This window comes from Schistocerca nitens, chromosome 2, assembly GCF_023898315.1.
Source record: "Schistocerca nitens isolate TAMUIC-IGC-003100 chromosome 2, iqSchNite1.1, whole genome shotgun sequence".
Classification (NCBI taxonomy): domain Eukaryota; kingdom Metazoa; phylum Arthropoda; class Insecta; order Orthoptera; family Acrididae; genus Schistocerca; species Schistocerca nitens.
Genome location: NC_064615.1, coordinates 650262044 through 650276699, shown reverse-complemented (window position 1 = coordinate 650276699; position 14656 = coordinate 650262044). Strand labels below are relative to the sequence as shown.

Here is a 14656-nt window from a genome sequence, read left to right as displayed (position 1 = left end):
GAAAAGATTAATAAAAGCCAACTTTCTTTAGAAAACCGACAAAAATAACTTCATTGTTCTGCAAGGTGATTAATGCTCGACTGTCAGAATGGTGGAAATAAAATCTGAAACTAATAACATATTTTAGCCTTCCGTAATTATGTGAATATATTTTAATTCACTTGATAGCTCCCAGCCACCGAAATATCACTAAACGTAAACACGAGGCACGTGGAGACTATCCACCTTTCCACAACTCAGGCTGCTCTGTGCACCCTGGATCAATGATATTTCCGAACCGCCGCAAAACTCCCCCCCCCCCCCCCACCCCCCCCCCCCACCCCCCTGTAATTACCGCCCAGGGCAGATACCTCAGTTTGCCTCCCAGAGAACCTAGCAGCTTGTGCGTGCCAGTAAATTTTTTCCAAGTAGCATTTGCTGCTTGCTGCTACTGCTTGTACAGCTAACAGCCACAGTTCTGTAACCAGAAACGGGAGAAAGTGCTATACATACGTGACTCAACTACGCATACGCATGAGCCTGCTCACAACTGCTCAAACGAATCAAATGTAAACAGTTGTGACGTCATGCTCATCAGAGGCAATTTGTTGTTATGAAGCATTGATAGTCTTCCTAAAGCCTTTGAAACATTTTGCTGTTGGCAGACGCTTGTATGAGCACTGTGTTTTGTTGTTGTACATGGCGCATTTCCTTTGCAACCTAAGTTTTATTTTCATTTTTTTTTCTATTGTTCATTTTTTATTGCTGCAGTATTATTCTGCAGTAGCGGGGTACAGTAATATCCTCTGTTAGAGTATTGTTTCTTACCAGTCAAAATTACAAAAATTTAACTGAAAACTAAAACAAAAGAAAAATCCCGGAATTCTAAAAAATGCCCAGATTTTTCCCAGTTTTCTCCCGGATGAAAAATTCCCAGATTTTTCACAGTTTTCTCCCGGATGAAAAATTCCCGGGTTTTTCCCGGATCTCCCGGGTTGTGTACACACTGTGTGAGGGAACATTAGCCATTGTATGTAGTTGCCATATGGACACCGACAAGATTCAAGAATTAATACACGTTAGTTGACTGCTGTTAATCACAAAACTTCAGATTGGACATCACTGAAGTTAGGTACTCAATTGGTTCCTGTAATAAAGTGTATCTTAAATCACATGTGCATTTTGTGTTGTAGTGAGAGGAAACTGGCCACCCACCTTTCATACCACCCTCTCCTCATCCAGCCAGGAACCGCAAAACGTTACAAGATGGCACAGCCACAACAAGTGGTCATGCATCTGATCAATATGTTTTGTTTGCTTTTCATGTACTCTAGGTTGCTGCAGGGGAGCTGTTGTTACAGTGATTCTATTTGCTAATTTGTTCTTGTTGTTGCATGAATTATAGAAGGGGAGCTGCAGAACTATCTATTTCTCTTTTCAGAGACTTTACACATTGCTTTTCTGTTTGTCTTTTCATATTTAGTTGCAATTTATTAGCATTGTAATGGTTACCCCACCCCCTCCACCCCCTGCCACTGCGTCTCAGCCGCAGACTGCTCTTGCTCTTGAACTAGATCAGATTTTTCAGTTTCAGAAACAGCAAATCACCACATTGCTGTCTACTGTACAGCAATCAATTGCCACACAAGCTGCATCGGCTGCACAACCGACCAATCAGCCAATCCAAGTCCCACCGAACAACATTCCACCACTTCAGCACTTCGATGAAAAAGAGGAGGAACATCTCACCCAGTTCCAGGCCCACTGTCATGTCCATCGAATTCAAGGTACTGTGAAATCTCATTATTTTCTGTCCATCGGGGGAACCCCTGTATTTTGCTTAATTCAAAAACTCTTCTCTATGTTGTCTCCCGATGCACTGTCCTATGACGTAGTAGTAGGTGCATTAAGTCAGTATTACAAACAGTAGATTCAGATTGCAGCAGCCAGATTTCAGTTCTTTTACCTTAAGAAAAAGACAGAACAGATGAACCATCAGTGGTGTACTGACTTACAGGGTCTCACTACGAAGTGTCAATTCCAACTGTAGTTGTGGCAACTTTTATTGTGACATGATGATTCATGATGCGATCACATACAATGTCGCGATAGCAGAATTAGAGAACATATTCTCAAGTACTCATATCCTTCCCTCCATCAAGTGTTGCAAATATTATAACAATTCGATTCCGGTGCTATAGCTGCTGATAAATTTTGTCAGGTCCCAATTTGTCAGGTCAAATAACCTCTCGCCCTCAACGGCCCCAATTAGCTGCCTCAACAAGTGCACACACGGACAAGCTGATAGCCTAGTCAACACATAGCCAGGTCTGTAAATCTAGCGAAGTCTCGCCCTCGCTGCTTTGCTCACCATAAGCACTAAGACTGCCCGTTGCGCAATGCGACATGCTTCTCATGTGGAAAGAAAGGCCATTTCCAGGCAGTTTGCTTGCTACGGCAAAAGAACGCAATTCTGCCTGCTCTTGCAATAACAGGTCTCATTCACATTCTGTGGATGCAGTGCTTTCAAATCCGACTATGGGTTGTAGCAGTAACACTACAAATTGCTGGACATTGTGTTGCCTTTGAATTGGACACATGTGGTTCTGCAACTTTGCTTAACTGTGCCACATACAAATAGTTAGCTCACCATGCACCTCACTGCATACAACAGGAAATTCCTTTACTTGGACAGTATAGTTTGCTTGCCACTTATAAACCTCACATTATGACAGTTGCATTTACTGTGTTGGAATAAAGAGACAGTGAAAATATTTTTGACTTAGATTCATTTGACTTGTTTGGCCTTAGCATCCAAGACAATGTATTTTCAGTGACTGCTTTTAACCCAAAAGACAGTGTAGCTACATCTACATCTACATTTACACTCTGCAAGCCATCCAACGGTGTGTGGCGGAGGGCACTTTACGTGCCACTGTCATTACCTCCCTTTTCTGTTCCAGTTGCGTATGGTTCGCGGGAAGAACGACTGTCTGAAAGCCTCCGTGCGTGCTCTAATCTCTCTAATTTTACATTCGTGATCTCCTCGGGAGGTATAAGTAGCAGGAAGCAATATATTCGATACCTCATCCAGAAACTCACCCTCTCGAAACCTGGCGAGCAAGCTACACCGCGATGCAGAGCGCCTCTCTTGCAGAGTCTGCCACTTGAGTGTATTAAACATCTCCGTAACGCTATCACGGTTACCAAACAACCCTGTGACGAAACGCGCCGTTCTTCTTTGGATCTTCTCTATCTCCTCCGTCAACCCGATCTGGTACGGATCCCACACTGATGAGCAATACTCAAGTATAGGTCGAACGAGTGTTTTGTAAGCCACCTCCTTTGTTGATGGACTACATTTTCTAAGGACTCTCCCAATGAATCTCAACCTTACCAACAATTAATTTTATATGATCATTCCACTTCAAATCGTTCCGCACGCATACTCCCAGATATTTTACAGAAGTAACTGCTACCAGTGTTTGTTCCGCTATCATATAATCATATAATAAAGGATCCTTCTTTCTGTGTATTCGCAATACATTACATTTCTCTATGTTAAGGGACAGTTGCCACTCCCTGCACCAAGTGGCTATCCGCTGCAGATCTTCCTGCATTTCGCTACAATTTTCTAACGCTGCAACTTCTCTGTATACTACAGCATCATCCGCGAAAAGCCGCATGGAACTTCCAACACTATCTACTAGGTCATTTATATATATTGTGAAAAGCAATGGTCCCATAACACTCCCCTGTGGCACGCCAGAGGTTACTTTAACGTCTGTAGACGTCTCTCCATTGATAACAACATGCTGTGTTCTGTTTGCTAAAAACTCTTCAATCCAGCCACACAGCTGGTCTGATATTCCGTAGGTTCTTACTTTGTTTATCAGGCGACAGTGCAGAACTGTATCGAACGCCTTCCAGAAGTCAAGGAAAATAGCATCTACCTGGGAGCCTGTACCTAATATTTTCTGGGTCTCATGAACAAATAAAGCGAGTTGGGTCTCACACAATCGCTGTTTCTACATAGTAGATTCTGGGTTTCCAAAAACGACATGATACTCGAGCAAAAAACATGTTCTAAAATTCTACAACAGATCGACGTCAGAGATATAGGTCTATAGTTTTGCGTCCTGAAGAGGGGCAGAAGCCTTTTCAGTAGTTGCAGTGGCAACAGTCTGGACGATTGACTGATCTGGCCTTGTAACATTAACCAAAACGGCCTTGCTGTGCTGGTACTGCGAACGGCTGAAAGCAAGGGGAAACTACAGCCGTAATTTTTCCCGAGGACATGCAGCTTTACTGTATGATTAAATGATGATGGCGTCCTCTTGGGTAAAATATTCCGGAGGTAAAATAGTCCCCCATTCGGATCTCCGGGCAGGGACTACTCCTGAGGATGTCGTTATCAGGAGAAAGAAAACTGGCGTTCTACGGATCGGAGCGTGGAATGTCAGATCCCTTAATCAGGCAGGTAGGTTAGAAAATTTAAAAAGGGAAATGGATAGGTTAAAGTTAGATATAGTGGGAATTAGTGAAGTTCGGTGGCAGGAGGAACAAGACTTTTGGTCAGGTGATTACAGGGTTATAAATACAAAATCAAGTAGAGGTAATGCAGGAGTAGGTTTAATAATGAATAAAAAAATAGGAGTGCGGGTTAGCTACTACAAACAGCATAGTGAACGCATTATTGTGGCCAAGATAGACACAAAGCCCATGCCTACTACAGTAGTACAAGTTTATATGCCGACTAGCTCTGCAGATGATGAAGAAATTGATGAAATGTATGACAAGATAAAAGAAATTATTCAGGTAGTGAAGGGAGACGATAATTTAATAGTCATGGGTGACTGGAATTCGTCAGTAGGAAAAGGGAGAGAAGGAAACATAGTAGGTGCATATGGATTGGGGGAGAGAAATGAAAGAGGAAGCCGCCTTGTAGAATTTTGCACAGAGCATAACACTTGGTTCAAGAATCATAAAAGAAGGTTGTATACCTGGAAGAATCCGGGAGATACTAAACGGTATCAGATAGATTATATAATGGTAAGACAGAGATTTAGGAACCAGGTTTCAAATTGTAAGACATTTCCAGGGGCAGATATGGATTCTGACCACAATCTCTTGGTTATGAAATGCAGATTGAAACTGAAGAAACTGCAAAAAGGTGGGAATTTAAGGAGATGGGACCTGGATAAACTGAAAGAACAAGAGGTTGTAGAGAGTTTCAGGGAGAGCATAAGGGAACAATTGACAGGAATGGGGGAAAGAAATACAGTAGAAGAAGAATGGGTAGCTCTGAGGGATGAAGTAGTGAAAGCAGCAGACGATCAAGTAGGTAAAAAGACGAGGGCTAATAGAAATCCTTGGGTAACAGAAGAAATATTGAATTTAATTGATGAAAGGAGAAAATATAAAAATGCGGTAAATACAGCAGGCAAAAAGGAATACAAATGTCTCAAAAATGAGATCGACAGGAAGTGCAAAATGGCTAAGCAGGGATGGCTAGAGGACAAATGTAAGGATGTAGAGGCTTGTCTCACCAGGGGTAAGATAGATACTGCCTACAGGAAAATTAAAGAGACCTTTGGAGAGAAGAGAACCACTTGTATGAATATCAAGAGCTCAGATGGCAACCCAGTTCTAAGCAAAGAAGCGAAGGCAGAAAGGTGGAAGGAGTATATAGAGGGTTTATACAAGGGCGATGTACTTGAGGACAATATTATGGAAATGGAAGAGGATGTAGCTGAAGATGAAATGGGAGATATGATTCTGCGTGAAGAGTTTGACAGAGCACTGAAAGACCTGAGTAGAAACAAGGCCCCGGGAGTAGACAACATTCCATTAGAACTACTGACGGCCTTGGGAGAGCCAGTCCTGACAAAACTCTACCATCTGGTGAGCAAGATGTATGAGACAGGTGAAATACCCTCAGACTTCAAGAAGAATATAATAATTCCAATCCCAAAGAAAGCAGGTGTTGACAGTTGTGAAAATTAGCGAACTATCAGTTTAATAAGTCATAGCTGCAAAATACTAACGCAAATTCTTTACAGACGAATGGAAAAACTGGTAGAAGCCGATCTCGGGGAAGATCAGTTTGGATTCCGTAGAAATGTTGGAACACGTGAGGCAATACTGACCCTACAGCTTATCTTAGAAGCTAGATTAAGAAAAGGCAAACCTACATTTCCAGCATTTGTAGTCTTAGAGAAAGCTTTTGACAACGTTGACTGGAATACTCTCTTTCAAATTCTGAAGGTGGCAGGGGTAAAATACAGGGAGCGAAAGGCTATTTACAATTTGTACAGAAAGCAGATGGCAGTTATAAGAGTCGAGGGGCAAGGAAGGGTAGCAGTAGTTGGGAAGGGAGTAAGACAGGGTTGTAGCCTCTCCCCGATGTTATTCAATCTGTATATTGAGCAAGCAGTAAAGGAAACAAAAGAAAAATTCGGAGTAGGTATTAAAATTCATGGAGAAGAAGTAAAAACTTTGAGGTTCGCCGATGACATTGTAATTCTGTCAGAGACAGCAAAGGACTTGGAAGAGCAGTTGAATGGAATGGACAGTGTCTTGAAAGGAGGATACAAGATGAACATCAACAAAAGCAAAACGAGGATAATGGAATGTAGTCAAATTAAATCGGGTGATGCTGAGGGAATTAGATTAGGAAATGAGACACTTAAAGTAGTAAAGGAGTTTTGCTATTTAGGGAGTAAAATAACTGATGATGGTCGAAGTAGAGAGGATATAAAATGTAGACTGGCAATGGCAAGGAAATCGTTTCTGAAGAAGAGAAATTTGTTAACATCGAGTATAGATTTAAGTGTCAGGGAGTCGTTTCTGAAAGTATTTGTATGGAGTGTAGCCATGTATGGAAGTGAAACATGGACGATAACCAGTTTGGACAAGAAGAGAATAGAAGCTTTCGAAATGTGGTGCTACAGAAGAATGCTGAAGATAAGGTGGGTAGATCACGTAACTAATGAGGAGGTATTGAATAGGATTGGGGAGAAGAGAAGTTTGTGGCACAACTTGACTAGAAGAAGGGATCGGTTGGTAGGACATGTTTTGAGGCATCAAGGGATCACAAATTTAGCATTGGAGGGCAGCGTGGAGGGTAAAAATCGTAGAGGGGGACCAAGAGATCAATACACTAAGCAGATTCAGAAGGATGTAGGTTGCAGTAGGTACTGGGAGATGAAGAAGCTTGCACAGGATAGAGTAGCATGGAGAGCTGCATCAAACCAGTCTCAGGACTGAAGACCACAACAACAACAACAACAGTTTTGCGTATCTGCTCGACGACCCTTTTTGAAGACTGGGACTACCTGTGCTCTTTTCCAATCATTTGGAACCTTGCGTTCCTCTAGAGATTTGCGGTACACGGCTGTCAGAAAGGGGCAAGTTCTTTCGCGTACTCTGTGTAGAAACGAATTGGTATCCCGTCAGGTCCAGTGGACTTTCCTCTGTTGAGTGGTTCCAGTTACTTTTCTATTCCTTGGACACTTATTTCGATGTCAGCCATTTTTTCGTTTGTGCGAGGATTAAAGAAGGAACTGCAGTGCGGTCTTCCTCTGTGAAACAGCTTTGGAAAAAGGTGTTTAGTATTTCAGCTTTACGCGTGTCATCCTCTGTTTCAATGCCATCATCATCCCAAGTGTCTGGATATGCTGTTTTGAGCCACTTACTGATTTAACGTAAGACCAGAACTTCCTAGGATTTTATGTTAAGTTGGTACATAGAATTTTACTTTCGAATTCACTGAACGCTTCACGCATAGCCCTCCTTCCGCTAACTTTGACATCATTTAGGTTCTGTTTGTCTGAGAGGTTTTAGATGCGTTTAAACTTGGAGTGAAGCTCTCTTTGCTTTCGCAGTAGCTTCCTAACTTTGTTGTTGAACCACCGTGGGTTTTTCCCGTCACTCACAGCTTTACTCGGCACGTACCTGTCTAAAACGCATTTTACAATTGCCTTAAACTTTTTCCATAAACAGTCAACATTGTCAGTTTGCTTAAGGAATTACCTGAACTCTTTTCTGATGGACTTCTGAATTTTGTAATGCACATTACCCCAAAAGACAACACACAGCCTAAGTTTTTCTGGGCTTGTCCCGTTCCCACTGCTTTACGAGACAAAGTAGCCAGTGAATTAAAAAAATTGCAAGACAATTGTGTGATTGCTCCAATACTTGCTAGTCAGTGGGAAAGTCCATTGGTTTTGATGCCCAAGCCTTCTGGTCGCATTCACATTTGTGTTGACTTCAAAACTACAGTCAATCCACAGATAATAATTGACACTTATCCATTGCCTTGGCCTGAGGAACTTATGGACAGGCTTAGTGCGAACTGTTTCTTTTCTAAGACAGATTTGTGTGATGCTTATTTGCAAATACCACTATATGAAGAAGTGTTTGCTGTTAATACTCACTTAGGGTTGTTCATGTATTTGCATTTGTCCTTTGGCAGTGCCTTTGCTCCTGCCTTTTTCAAGATTACTCGAAATAGCTGGTTGCTCAAGTGTCGTTCTGTTCGAACTACCTTGACGATACTTCTGTCTCAGTTCGTACGGCAGAGGAACATATTGCCAATCTGCGTACTCTTTTTCGAGTGTTGTCAGATGCAGGACTCAACTCACATGTCATCTCAAAAAGTGTGACTTTTTCCAGACAGAACTACAGTACTTAGGTCATGTGATAAACAGTCAGGGTGTGTACACACTCCAGTCTAATTTGCTTGCATGCTGTGACCTGCCTGTTCTTCGCAATGTATGTGAACTGCAGTCAATGCTAGGCAAGTTGTCATACTACATTCGTTTCATTCCGAACGCTTCACAGATCGTGGCCCCATTGCATTGCTTGTGTTGGAAAAATGTATCTTTCGTGTGGGCCAAAGAGTGTCACGATGCATTTCAGAAACTCAAAAATGCCTTGTTCAGTGATAGATATTAGTACATTGATTTTGCAAGTAGACACTTCCTCTTACGGAATCAGTTCTGTGCTTTCGCACAGAATTGGTGCACAAGACAGACCTATTGCTTGTGTCTGAAAGTTGTTAACTCAAACTCAGTGCAGTTGTTCACAAATTGAAAAAGAAGCTCTCACTATTGTGTATGGTGTGACAAAATTCCATCACTATATGTTTGGTTGCAGGCCTTTGCAGTCCTTGTTTCATCCATCAAAGATGGTTCCTACACATGTTGCTCAAAAATTACGTTCGGCTTTGCTTCTATCCCAGTATCAGACCAAAACTGTGTACAGACCTACGCAAAACATGCTATGCTGATACCCTTTCTCGCCTTCTGATTGGCCCCAACTCTGATTTTGATTCCTCTGACGCATCTTGTAAACAGATTGATGCATGGGGCTCTAAATTGCTGCAATCTTTTCCACTGAATTACAGAAAAAAGGCGCTGTCCACAAAAGCAGCCCCTGATCTGAAGATTTTGTTGCATTACATTCACAAGTTTTGCCCTCACTCTTTGAACAGTATTCAGAACTCAGTAGTGCACTGTTACTTAGCTCATCTGCATAACCTTTCAGTACAACAAAGTGTGATCCTGGTACAATCTGACAGTGGACAACAGTGTGTGCTCTTTCCCACAGTTTTAAAACAGGATGTTTTACGACTGCTTCACCAAGGTCATTGGGGAATTGTTCACACTAAACAGTTAGCATGCCAGCACTGAACTTGGCAGGGCATGGACACCCACAATGAACAGATGATGTCAGTGCTACACTTGCACAGATAACCAATCAGACATTTGCAGCTTGGCCTAATACTCAATCACCATGGCACCAAGTGCACATAGACTTTGCAGGACCATTTTGGAACACTCTTTGGCTCATAGTGGTAGACTCTTTTAGCAAGTTCCCATTTGCGGTGCCTATGAACTCTACTAAGTCATGTAGCACCATTCAAGTGTTGTACTAATTTTTTTGCATTGAAGGATTGCCTGAAGTCATTGTTACAGACAACGGACCTCAGTTCACATCACATGACTTTGAACAGTTTTGTGGACGAAATGGCATTTGTCATCTAACCAGTGCTCAGTTTCACTCCCAGCCCAATGGAGAAGCAGAATGCTTCGTACGCACTTTTAAACAACAGATGGACAAGCTTCACACCTCCCACACATGGGAACAGGTGTTGCAACTCTTTCTCGCCTCCTATTGCTCCCACCCACACGACGGACCATCACTGGTGGAACTTTTGCATGGCTGCCACCATCAGATGCTGCTTCACTTGCTCCACCCACCATAGCATATGGCACTGCCGATGGTCCACAAGTATCGATTTGCACTGTGTGATCTTGTACTTTATAAAGTTTTTGGCCAATGTCGGTGCTGGAAGCAAGGTGAGATCCAGAAACACATTGGCACATATATGTATCCAATTACAGGTCCCGATGGTTTGCAGCGCCATCACCAGAATCACATTCGCATTTGTTGTTTGCCCCATGATTCTGCTGCTTTTCTTCCCCCAGATTCACAGCCTCTTGGGACCACACGGCCTTGGCAGCCGCCTGCTCGTATCGTTATGGCATCCCAGGACAAGCCAATAGACATCGCACCTTTGCCTCTGCCGTCGCAGCTCACTGACCCAATGGACCTGGACCGGCCATGACCGTCATCGCCCCAGGGGACACCCTAAGGACTCGATATGTATCCTAAACAGTGTTCTCAGGACGACAATCCTCTGCTCTTGCAAGCCAGATGGCGGGGTACAGCTGGGAATATGCCATCCTCCACAGCTACAGCCCCTGGTTCATCTCTTATGTCCAGCTTCCTGCCTCCCTCCCCCCCCCTCCTCCCACTGTCGTTCGCATCTCCTGTATACGACAACGGTGTGCCAGCACACCAGTTGGCACTAGAAAACATTGTATAGCAGGTGCTGAACTAATTGTACCTATGACAATAGAAGACCAAGCCATGTCCCCAGGCTGCGTGCCAATAACGAACCCTGGGCAGCATGTATACAGGCCACCAGCTCCGACCAAGCTGTCTCAATCTCTGTACCTCTGTACGTCGCTTTGGGACTCAGTTCGCATTGCAGCTCAAAACATGACACTGTGCTCTAGTGATAGTTGCCCACACCTTAGCTAGCTGTGAGGAAATGTTAGTCACTACATATCGCTGTGATATGGACACGGACAAGATTCAAGAATTAGTACCTATTATTTGATTGCTGTGAACCACAGAACTTCAGACTGGACAAGCTTGACGACTCCACTTACTGGACCAGAACCTGCCCTAACCATCAAAGATGACCGCAAAATCAAAACTACATAGCTGGATCATGAGACAACTCAATTGGTTCCTGTAATAAATTGTATTGTAACCATGTAAGCATTTTTTGTTGTTGTTGTCGTCTTCAGTCCTGAGACTGGTTTGATGCAGCTCTCCATGCTACTCAATCCTGTGCAAGCTTCTTCATCTCCCAGTACTTATTGCAACCTAAATTCTTCTGAATCTGCTTAATGTATTCATCTCTTGGTCTCCCTATACGATTTTTACTCTCATTTTGTGTTGTAGTGAGAGGAAACCGGTCACCCACCTATCATACTATCCTCTCCTCATCCAGCTAGGATCCACAAAACGTTACAACAGGGCACAGCCACAACAGAAATAGAGGCAGAATGAACCACAACACTGTTCAGGAGACAAAGTTTGCTTTACTGACAGAGCAAAAACGGATGAAGGTGCTGGTGTTGGAGTATATGAGCATAGCTTAGACTAGAGACAGCAGTCTCTCTAGAGAAGACAACCACACTATTCCAGGTGAAAATTTCTGCTATCAGAGTGTGTGTGGAGGAGAATTTGTGTAAGTGCTACAAGGATTGTAGTGTCTATATTTATTCAGACAGCCAAGTAGCTTGGAAACCTCTATAAGCCCCTGAAATGAGATCAAAGATCACTGCAGAATGCTATGAATCCCACGGGAGACTAGGGGAAAGCAAAAGTATAAACATGCTGTGGGTCCCCGATCACTCAGGAATTAGCGGAAATGAAAAAACTGGTACACTGGCCAGGACAGGTGTGACGACTCCATTTTCTGGTCTGGAACCTTTCCTAACCATCACAAAGATGATGGCAAAATCAAAACTACATAGCTGGATCATAAGACAACATGTACAATATTGGACTATGATCCCAAAATAAAAACATGTCAAGCTAATGATGCCAAAGCCATGTTTCAAGAGAAGTTATGTAAGCCTGACTTTGACCAGGAAACAGATTAAACTCATGGTAGGCCTCATGACTGGCCTTGAGGGCTTTAAGGAACATGTACACATGATAGGTATAGAGGAAGAATCTCCTAAATGTAGACTATGTGGTGAGGAGGATGAAACTGCACGACATCCTATGTACCAATGTAAAGCTCAGGAGGGCAAAAGACATGAAATATTAGGGTCAGAAGGACCTGAAGAAATTGTGACTAATAAAGAACAAGTAAGGGGCATGCTACTACTTATTAAGGATACTCGTTCGGTTTACTATAATCACAGGGAACAAAACTGCACAACAAACTCAATTTTGGTGTGGGCAACATTGGGCTAAGAGCACTGTTGCTATTGTCTCCACACATTAGTGAAATCAAATTAACCATTCATAAGTCTACAGCATGTTGGATGCACAATAATCCACGTAACTTGGATAAATGCATGGAAATAAATATTTCAGCTCTCTCTCTTTCATTTAATTTAATTTTTCTCTTTAATTTCCATCTGAAAAATCTGCCAATAAGATGTGTAGCAAAAATGTGATAAGTATGTTGTCCTAAAAATGAAAGTCAAAGATGAATGCACTTATGATCCAGGGATTAATATTGGGGTACAAATTTTGGTATTTACTATTTTCTGTAGTTTGGTTTAGTCAGAGTAATTTTTCAACTAGATGCAACGTGATTTCTTAATTTATATTTTCTTTAGTTCCAAATAATGCCCTAGTTTGATTCTCCTGATAAATGCATTGGAGCAACATTTCATGTCATTATAGAACTTGTGCACATATTCCTCCTTTTCTCTGTTTTGCACAGTTATCCTGATACTAGGACTTTAAAAACTCTTTGAAAGCGAAAGAACCAAAATTATTCTTTAAGTCAAGTGTCTGTTAGCCTGTAAAATACCATTATCTAGCATGTAGAGATGAGTAGTTTGAGGACTTACTCTCCAATTTGTATTTTGATTGGGACAGTGATTTTCCATTCACATCTAGCCCAATGGCTTCCAGGCTACTAGAACTTTATCTGCAGCCAGAAGCAAATGGACTGGTTTTGTTTAACTTGTGGTCAGTGGTTTGTCAGAGAGGTTCTCAATGAGTGCAGACTTCATTAAGAGGGAAATAATAATAATATGAGAATTCCTGCCAGAATACACCAGTTACTAGAGAAGCACTATTTGTGGGAGGAAAAGGACGTTAAATGAGAATAACAAAACAGTTAAGTCATTAACAGTGATTGATAAAATTATTTTTTCAGCACAGAAAGTTTACAAGAATTCACAAATGCTTATCTAGTGTGTGTGTAAGGCACTTTGATCAGTTATGCAGAATTCTTATATGCGTGTGCTGTGGCCTAGTGCATGATTAGTCAGTGGAGGCCTTTTATCAGTTTATGGAGCCATTAGCTACCTAGAGGTTATATTTATTGAAGAGATAGTCTTGGCAACATTTAAATAATGTTAATAAATTGTATTTCTTTCTGTGGAAATTAGAAATGTTTTGATCTGGCGTGATTCTCAGATTACTCTGCTTTAAACCGATATCCTCATTTAGTCTCTTTGAATATTTCTGTTTTAAGTGGTACATTAATTGGTAAAGGTGAACATTTCTCAGTCCAATGGTCTGAAAGTGGAATCTTTTTGGGTGCACTTAAGATTACTGTAGAGCCTTTATCATTGGTATTGGACTATTTTAACTCTGTCCCATCAGCCCAAAAATAGGAAGGTGACAGTTATTAATTCCGTAGCAGTGCAGAGAACTGATCTGAGCCCACTGATAAGAGTTTCTTTGCTAATGAGTGGTGTAACACATACCATACTTTGTCTCATGTGCTATACCCTGCTAGGCCTGCATGTATCTTGTCCACAGGTATGTGTGGAAAGAAGGAAGAAAGGAAGGAAGATTAGGATTCAAGGATCCACCAACAATGAGGGCATTGTTAGAGATGGAGCACAACCTCAAATTGAGGAAGGAAAACTATTTTGCCCTTTCACAGGATTCTTTCCAGCATTCAGCTTGAGTGGTTACAGGAAATCATGAAGAAGCTAAATCTGGATGGCCAGGTGGGAATTTGAGCTGCCATCCTCCCCAATACAAGGCCAGTGTCTTACCACTGTGTCACTTCACTTGTTGGAAGTGCTGAGACTCAGTAAACTCATAACATCACAGATGAATGACACTGAAGTTATTATTATTCTTGATATTTAGAGGGTGAATACAATTTTGCAAATTAACCACAAATTTAACTTCAACAAACTAGTCTTGTTTATGTGATTCTTGAAGTTTTCCCGGCGGACATAATGTTCCATCATCTTTCGGGCGTGCACTCGGGACAGTGACAATTCTTGCGATTTTTCAGTTAGAAACCTCCCAGCCATCTTCAAGGCGAGTCAGAGACTGAGTTCATAGTGTTTGCGCGTGCCTATTTATACGGAGAGTCACGTGACTC

The 14656-nt window shown here is 42.0% G+C and overlaps 1 protein-coding gene across 4 annotated transcripts in view; it reads right to left on the bottom strand.

Annotated features, from left to right (window-relative positions):
* The window catches only part of LOC126236766 (conserved oligomeric Golgi complex subunit 4), a 128836-nt gene that overhangs the window by 57147 nt on the left and 57033 nt on the right, over nt 1-14656 (bottom strand). The window lies entirely within an intron of this gene.